The sequence below is a fragment of the Eumetopias jubatus genome, unplaced genomic scaffold (assembly GCF_037043125.1).
Source record: "Eumetopias jubatus isolate StellerSeaLion01/CBP00866 unplaced genomic scaffold, mEumJub1_p1.0 scaffold_2, whole genome shotgun sequence".
Taxonomy (NCBI): domain Eukaryota; kingdom Metazoa; phylum Chordata; class Mammalia; order Carnivora; family Otariidae; genus Eumetopias; species Eumetopias jubatus.
In genome coordinates this window covers 65,397,911-65,407,121 of record NW_028274808.1, presented here as the reverse complement: position 1 = coordinate 65,407,121, position 9,211 = coordinate 65,397,911, and positions in this window count along the sequence as shown.

Below are 9,211 nucleotides of genomic sequence, written 5' to 3'. Positions count from 1 at the left end.
GATTGGGTTCTCTGGTGGCAAACTGAGATGAAGTTTAGAATAGTGCATGTGCATTAGGGATCAAAACCTATGGAAGGGAGAGGGAGGAAACAGGATTGGGTTGGAAGAAAAATTCAAAGTACAATACATGCCGAACAAAGCCTTAACCAGCTCCAGAGAGAGCTCTGAATTTGTCCCTCAGGGATGTTTATGCCACCCCCATTCCACTGTCCCTAAAAAGACATTGGATTTGGGGTCCCTCTGGAAGTATGCACTCTTGGGCTCTTGTTAGGTGAGGTAGACCCCACAGTAGCTGCTTGCAGGGGAGCATAGCTGCTCCCAGTTCTCCCAGCAGCTGGGCTAATAGCTCTCTCGTTGAAGGGGGTGTGTGTGTGGAAAATCATCTCTATGTCCATTGCATAGAATCCTTTTTTTCAGAACAAAGAGGCAAGGAAATGGATACTTGGAAGTTAGGAAGGACGGTGAAATTGGGGGTGGGGGGAACAGAGGGCTTGCAGCTAGGAGAGGTATGATGCTGTCACCCAGGTGAATGACCGGTGAATGGACTAGGGAAATACAGAGCATTTCCAGGCAGCTTTAAGAGCCCATTTTATGTTAGGAGTTAGGAATTTCAAGCTATACCAGACAGTGTGGCGCTTTAGTCTTCTCTAATCACGTTCAACTGTGTATGTAGAAAAGAGTGAGAGAGTGAGAGAGAGGAAGAATTGAGAAATCAAACAGTTACTAGGGGGCCAAATTGTTGAGGGATTTGCAGGCCATTTAAGGACCTTGTCTTCTTACTCTGAACGAGATGAGAAGCCATTTCAGGGTTATTTTAATCCTTCTTATTTTGAAAAATAATATACATATAGGAAATTGCATAGAATATAAATGGACAGCTCATTAAATCATCACAGGTGATCAACCATAGAACCCTATCCAGGTCAGGAAACGGCATGGCCAGCCCTGTGAAAGGGCCACTCTTGCCCTCTCCCAGGGATTATTCCTTTCCTTGCTGTTAATAGTATTTACTCTCCAGACATTTACGGTATTACTTTCTTGCTTTTTCTTGTAATCGTTGTGCTATCAAACATTGTATCTGTAGAAACTAAAGATTAGGTGAGCTAGTTTTTACTTTTCTTTTTTCATCTTCTCATAAATGGAATCAAACAATATATGCGTTCTGTGTCTGGCATTTCTGCTCTATAGTACATTTCTGACATTCACTTATGCTGTTGGATTTGTAAGTTCAGCCAACCACAGGGTCAGACTTGGGTTTGGTTTTCAGAAATTTTAAGCCTGCAGCTATAGAAGATAGTTTTGTGGAGGAAGTTGTTTTTGTTTATTTCAGAACAACATAGAATTTTTCTGAGTCCATACCCAGATTGTGACATTAGAATTTTCTTCCTTTTTCTTTTTCTTTCTTTCTTGCTTTCTTTTCTTTTTTTTTCTTTCTTTCTTTTTTCTTTTTCTTTCTTTCTCTTTCTTTCTTTCTTTCTTTTTCTTTCTTTTTCTTTTCTTTTTCTTTTTCTTTTTTCTTCCTTCCTTCCTTTTCTTTCTTTCTTTCCTTCCTTTTCCTTCCTTTCCTTCTTTCTTCCTTGTTTTCTTGCTTTCTTTTCTTTCTTTCTTTTTCTTTCTTCCTTCCTTCTTCCTTCCTTTCTTTTCTTTTTCTTTCTTTCTTTTCCTTTCCTTCCTTCCTTTTCCTTCCTTTCCTTCTTTCTCTTTCTTTCTTTCTTTCTTTCTTTTTCTTTCTTTCTAGATTTTATTTATTTATTTGAGAGAGACAGAGGGCAAGAGAGAGCATGAGTAGGGGGGTCAAGGCAGAGAGAGAGGGAGAAGCAGACTCTCCGCTGAGCAGGAACCCAATGCAGGGGTTCCATCCCAGGACCCCAGATCACTACCTGAACCCAAGGCAGATGCTTGTGGCTCCTGGTGAGGTTAGAATTTAAAGCCCAGAGCTCAATTCCTCCTCTCTCCAAACCTTCAGGTGTACTTAGAAGCAATCAACCCAAGGCAAAGTCTTTATTTTTTATAAAGTGTTTTATGGCAGCAACTACTTGATCACTTAAAAACTTTGTCTTCCTAAACACAAGCTAACTATACAGTTGCTGCATGCCTAGGGCTACTCCTGTTTTATTGACCATGACAATGGGTCAATGTTACCTTTAAATCTAGTCAGAAAAATAACTCCAGATTCTTACCCTTAAAATTCTATTTCTTCTACTCAAATTCAATTCCATTCAAGGTTCAGTCAGGAAAATATAACCATTAAAAAAGTATTATGAGAATAAGAAGTGTTACTATGGAAATTAAAACATACACAAATGTGGAGGGAGCTGGAAAAGGGATGACAGGAAGAAAAGAGTTGAGAAATAATAGCAAGTCACCACCAGGACAGAGGTGGGATTAGGTAGGAGCATGCAGGAAAATCTCCACAAGACTCCCTCTTCCTTCTTTACAAAATTATATTAGTATTTCCTATCTCACAAAGGATTAAAACATATAATGCCAAATATATCCCTTTTCTCAGAGACTAACACCTTACATAGTCACTCAAATCATAACCAGAGTGTTATTACAGAGGATTTCCCTTCTCAACCCCACCCCCTAACATTGCAAGTCCTTATCAATTCACATTCCTGAAATTTCTATCATCCAAAACCACATCCCTATTTCAACCCCTAGTAAGTCTTCATCATCACTCTCCGACACTGCCTTCATCAATAATTTCCTGATCTGCCTCCTTCCATCCTTCCATTTCGTCCCTCTAACTCATTCTCCCCGTTAGTGGTATTTACAAGATATGAAAAAAAAAAGAAAAAGTCAGTAAACCAGGGTAAAACTCAAGCTCCCCAGAGCTCTCAGTCATCTGGCTTCAGTTCCTTTCCAGCTTCTGGGATCGGTTTCCTCCGTTCCAGCCACACCCTCCACATCCATCATACCTATCCGCCTGCTGGCTTCTAAACACCTTGACTGGTTTTACACTTCCATAGCTCTTCTCAGGCTTATCCCTTATATTGTAAGAATCAGCTCCAGAATCATGTCCTCTGTAAATTATTCCCTTTTCTCCCTTTCCCCAATCCCTACGCAAGGTAGAATTGACCTCTCTCACCTCCATGTTCCCACCATACTCTGTACAAACATATACTTGCATGATACAGCACCTGGTACCCTTGTTTATTTCCAACAGCTGCACTCTAAGGGTTGTATCCCCAGCATTAAATAGATGACCAATAATAAGCACAAAACAGACGTTTATTAAATTAATGAGCAGTTGAAAGCTCAATGGCTTGGGATGCCTGGGTGGCTCAGTCAGTTAAGCGTCTGCCTTCAGCTCAGGTCATGATCTCAGGCTCCTGGGATCAAGTCCCACGTCGGGCTCCCTGCTCAGCCAGGAGCCTGCTTTTCCCTCTCCCACTCTCCCTGCTTGTGCTCTCTCTCTCTAGCTCTCTCTCTGGCAAATAAATAAATAAATTCTTAAAAAAAAAATGGCTTTTTTTTTAAGAATTGGCTTTTAAGAAATGGCTCCGTAACCCCAATTTCCACTCGGGTGGTTAATCTAAAGAAATATTAACAGCAAATTATAAGTACCTCCCTATCAGTTGTTACAAGACATTCACAAGATTTGTGCTTCTATTGTTTTTTTTTCATATTTACAAATGAATCTAGTGCCATGATCTTAAGTGGCTTTCTCATCCTGAAGCCATTTTACAAAGTAGAGAAAATTTGGAGGGGAAAGGAAATATCTCCTAGAATACTAAGCCTTCTCTTCTTAATCTTGAGTTTTAAATTCTCTGGAAACCTTATTATATATATGTATATCATTCATTATTCTTTGCTATCTGTAAGGTTAGCTCTCTGAAAGGTATATTTATGGATAGAGCAGCATATATATATAATCTTACTGGATGACCAATATAGAGATCAGCCCAAAAACCCCACAGTAAATTTATCATTCTTTGTTAATAAAGAATTTAATAGCCATATTTTGATATCATCTAAAATATGAATTTTAAGCATATTTTATTATCTTGAGGAAAAAAGATCATTAACTTTGCTGTCAAAATGCTATCATTTCCACATTAGTGTTGATAAAGTATTATCAAAACCAGTTCCAAAAAACAAGTGAATCCATTTTCTACTGATCTCTCTGGGCCATTTTTGAGGCACATCTAACCTGAAAATCTTTGCCAAAATAGATTTCTGATATCCTGAGAAATACTTTCAAGTTATTAAATAAAAACAATTATCAATAATACTGTGGCATTCATCTGGAATGAACACACGTAAACCACTGTATTCTAGAAACACAAAGTAGAATCCCACAGGTTATGAATCAGCAAGAAGCATCTGGCAACAAGGTTGCAATTACTGTCTCTTGAATACCTTTTGCGTGCTCAGAGTACAGAGAGATGTGATCAAACAGTACTGGTCCTCAAGGAAATTATACTTCAATATGGGAGATTGATACAATCAGTTACAATAAAATGTCATGTGTATTATGACCATGTAGAGTACTCTATGAGAATTAAGCCTATTATTATATTTCATGTTGCATTCACAAAAATGAAACTTTTTAAATGAACATTTTGAACGGGATAATGCTGCTTGACCATGCTGGGAACAGTCTTTAAATGCCTCCTCAGTTCAGAGATCTATATGTAAAAGTATCTAGATATATTATCTGACTGAAAATTTATGAAAACTAAAAAAGTATATCAATTAGCATGGCTGAATTCACATTTTAATGAGCAATCTATACATTTTCCTTTTCTGTAACAAAAATAAATTATACAACTTTAAGAGATAGTTTATATGTAATCTTCCACATCCTCTGTCCTGAGGAAATGGGAGAGATGCCATTGCTGATTATGCCTGGCTGGTCTCATCTTGGCTTAATCTCCACTTTTCCTTCCAGAAATTTTTCTTGATCATCTGTGTTCCATTCAGGTCCTTCCCTTTTCAGTTGTTCCTATGTATGGACATTTACAGTATTGGTAGAAATGTCCTTAGACTTTGTTAATTTGGTCAAATTTCACCTCTCATCACAATATGCCTAGAATGAGTTCTGTAAAATGGACATAGACAACTAAATTTGTTAAACTGAAGATACTGCCCTGTTCTCATAATGTAAGAGTGATTTCCTATCTAAAGTCTAAATTATAAAGAAATTCCCCATAGTGCAGAAACATACATGCTGGACATTTTCTAGACATCTAAGACTGTTAAATGTTTACTCCTCGCTATACTCATTTGGAAGTTTTTCCTCTACAGCCATTTGAAACCCAAGATTGTCTAAGACAATTGTTTAAGTTGAGGTCCATAGATATATTTTTGCAGGTATAAAAAATCTGTAAGAAACTGAAAGGAGATTTGCATAGAAATTTAGTTTCATAACTCAATGTTTCCCAAACTGTGGTCTGTGGATATGTTCTTGGAGATCCACAACACTTTTTTTTTTTAAGATTTTATTTATTTATTTGACACAGAGAGAACACAAGCAGGGGGAGTGGCAGGCAGAGGGAGAGGGAGAAGCAGGCTCCCCAGTGAGCAGGGAGCCCAATGCGGGACTTGATCCCAGGACCCTTGGGATCACGACCCAAGCCAAAGGCAGATGCCCAACTGACTAAGCCACCCAGGCACCCCTCCACAACCCAACACTTTTTAATTAAAGAATTTGTGTATTATCAAATTTGAGAAAGATTTATACTGTTATACCTGCTCCAAAAGGAGAAAACCTTTTGAAAGACTGACTCTCCATCTTCTTTCTCTTCATATATTACTTAAAAACAAGATGAAAGTCAAGGACCCTCTCTCCTAGAAAAATGTACATCTCAGGTTTTTAGTGGGTTCTAGAAAACTGGGGAACAAACCTCAGGTTAAGAACCACAAAGTCTACACTAAAGAACAGTATTTTCCTAACCTAATACAAAATATTTTAATAGTTCTTCTGGGCCCCATGATCTTCTCATATGGGTTGTCCTCTTAGCAAGACTAGAGATAGAGATGTCTTAGAAATGTTCACTACTATAAATTTCTGCCAGCTATCATCCATGACAAATATTTCCCAAAACGTGTTCTGGTAAGTAATGGTACAGAGGGATGTCTTACTGTGTAGGGAATTTCATATGGTTCAAACTAACTATATGAATGTTAACAGTTACCATTTGGGTCATATATCTTGTTAGAAACAATGTTTAGCCCATATATCCTCACTGTAAATAAAAAGCTTTCACCATATAAGGTTAGTTTGTTCTGTTTGGGGGATGGTGCCATGAAACTAACTACAAAATAAAGCAATGGAACATTTATTCCCATTTTATCAACCTTATAAGTAGAAACAAAAGGTACTAAAATATGCATTATAATCAGGCTTTTTTGTACTAGCCTTCGTGTGTGTGTGTGTGTGTGTGTGTGTGTGTGTGTGTGTGTGTGTGTGTACCTTTTTTTTGAATGTGAAGAAAATTTTGGTATTTTTCTTCATTGGCTATTTTCATTATGTTTGATACACAAATTTGTCCCTTGTTTCCAGGGCACTAAGTAACTGTACATGTCTAATACACCAATGGTAACAATTTAGGTACAGAAAGCACACAGAGCCAAAAATGAGATGCAATTTCATTGTTGCAAATAGCTCAAAACAAGTACTTTGGTCTGACAGAAGGTATTAAGAAGATATTTCTCAACTTTAATTTCAGGCACACTACAGTAATTGTTTCCTTGGTTTTCTGGAACATAATTGCCACATAATCTAGGATCAGACTAGTTCTCAGAGTGAAGTAAAGAAAGCTTTTGGAATTCTGGCAATTTATTTGCAGAAAAAGATACAAATGTGTTTTTTTTTACCCGAAATGCATTAAATTATAGTGTAGAATGTATTAAATCATAAATAGTGTGACTGCAACAAAACCTGGCAATGAATTCTCATAAATAATTCTATTTTTTCCAGCTTGCATTCTATTAAAAATATTTTTTATAGTTATACCGCAGAATTATTGGTATCAAATTTGCAATGTCATAATATTTTATGAATGTACATGAACACAAATTCATTTTCCAAAATAATCTAGTTTTAAATTTGTAAATTTGGGTGCCTGGGTGGCTCAGTTGGTTAAGCGACTGCCTTCGGCTCAGGTCATGATCCTGGAGTCCCGGGATTGAGTCCCGCATCGGGCTTCCTGCTCAGCGGGGAGTCTGCTTCTCCCTCTGACCCTCTTCCCTCTCGTGCTTTCTATCTCTCATTCTCTCTCTCTCTCAGATAAATAAATAAAATCTTTAAAAAAAATAAATTTGTAAATTTTTTTTGAAATAATCTATTTAAAAATCTACTTATTTTCCCTAGTACTTAATTGTAGGAGTACATGACTATTTTCAAAAATTCTAAATACCCTAAACATGTGAAGATAGCATCCTAAGTAAAAAAATTTCTCAAGCCAACCTCAGGTACCCTAGTGAAAGAGACTGGGAATGGGTGAGAAGTAGACAAACAAAGAAAGGACTTATTGTTCTTCCTGTGGTTGAATTCCCCTGATTTGTGTCACCCAGAAGGGAGGCAGGATTGCCGCCTTCTACAACAAAAAAGATCTCAGGGATGGGACACTGTATAAAAGAACTAGTAGAAAGCATTGAAAACCAGTTATGATTTTTTATGCAAATTTTATATAATTGAATGCAAACACTAACATTATTGTCCAAAAAGAACATATAAAGATGATGCATTATGGAGAAGCTGAGTGGCTCAGTCGGTTAAGCGACAGACTCTTGGTTTTGGCTCAGGTCTTGATCTCAGGGTCGCCAGATGGAGCCCCACCTTGGGCTCTGCACTGAGCAGGGAGTCTGCTTGAGATTCTGTCTCCCTCTGCACCCCCCACCCTTGCTTGCTCTCTAAAATAAATCCTTTAGAAAAAAAAAAAAATTCTTTCTCGCTCTTTGCCCCCAAACCCTGCCCCGCTGCTGGTGCTCGCTCTCAAAAAAAAAAAAAAAAAAAAAAAAAAAAAAAATGCATTATGTCCGAGCTTCTGTCTCTCCCTAAATCATTATGATTGTTATCTTAAGAAACTTTGTCCTTCAAAAATACACTAAGATTTTTAGCACCTGGAGATTTAAAATACCACTTCTATTTATTAGTTTAAAATTATAGTAGACTAGGGCGCCTGGGTGGCTCAGTTGGTGGAGTGACTGCCTTTGGCTCGGGTCATGATCTCAGAGTCCTGGGATCGAGCCCCGCATCGGGTTCCCTGCTCAGCAGGAAGCCTGCTTCTCCCTCTCCCACTCCCCCTGCTTGTGTTCCCTCTCTCACTGTCTCTCTCTCTGTCAAATAAATAAATAAAATCTTTATAAAAAAATTATAGTAGACTAGAACTTAGATTCTATTCATGTCTTAATCATTAAATGTTCTGAAATTTTTAATGTACTTAGTGTACACCAACTCCAAGGAAGCAACAAAAAAATGTAGCACACAAAGCAGTGGAGGTGGAGGGCAGGGAAGAATAAATCAGCATGTGGGTGAGAAGAGGGAAAAAGAAGGGAAAGCATTCTATATTCCTCACTGACCCGAAACAATGGAGACCTGGGCACACACACAGGCCCCCTGCCATTGCTTATTCCTTTCATCTCCCCTACGTCCAATTAGTATTGACAATTAGGTCTACTAATCATTTAGCTGCACAAAAGAGATGGATACACTTTGGTCCTGAAACTACACATTCTATTCCAGGTCTCCACTAGACAGTCTCAACCCAGTTCTTTCAATAGCTATTTCTATTAAGTAGACATGTCATCCAGTTACCATGAACTTCACTATCCTTTTTGGGGCAGGGGGGAAAGGAGGAGAGTTACTCATCTTAGTAAAACAAATATGTTAGCTTAGGCAATCATTTTAATTTTACCATTTGCAACATGGATGGAGCTAGAGAGTAAAATGCTAAGTGAAATAATTCAGAGCAAGACAAATACCATATGATTCACTCATATGTGGAATTTAAGAAACAAAACAATGGGAAAAAGAGAGACCAAGAAACAGACTCTTAACTACAGAGAACAAACTGATGGTTACCAGAGGGGAGGTGCGTGGAGGGATCGGTGAAAAAGGAGATGGGGATTGAAGAGTACACTTATCATGATGAGCACTGAGTAATATACTGTTTAATCACTTTATTGTACACCTGAAACTAATATAACATTATATCTTAACCACCCTAGAAATGAAATTAAAAATTTAATAAAATTTAAA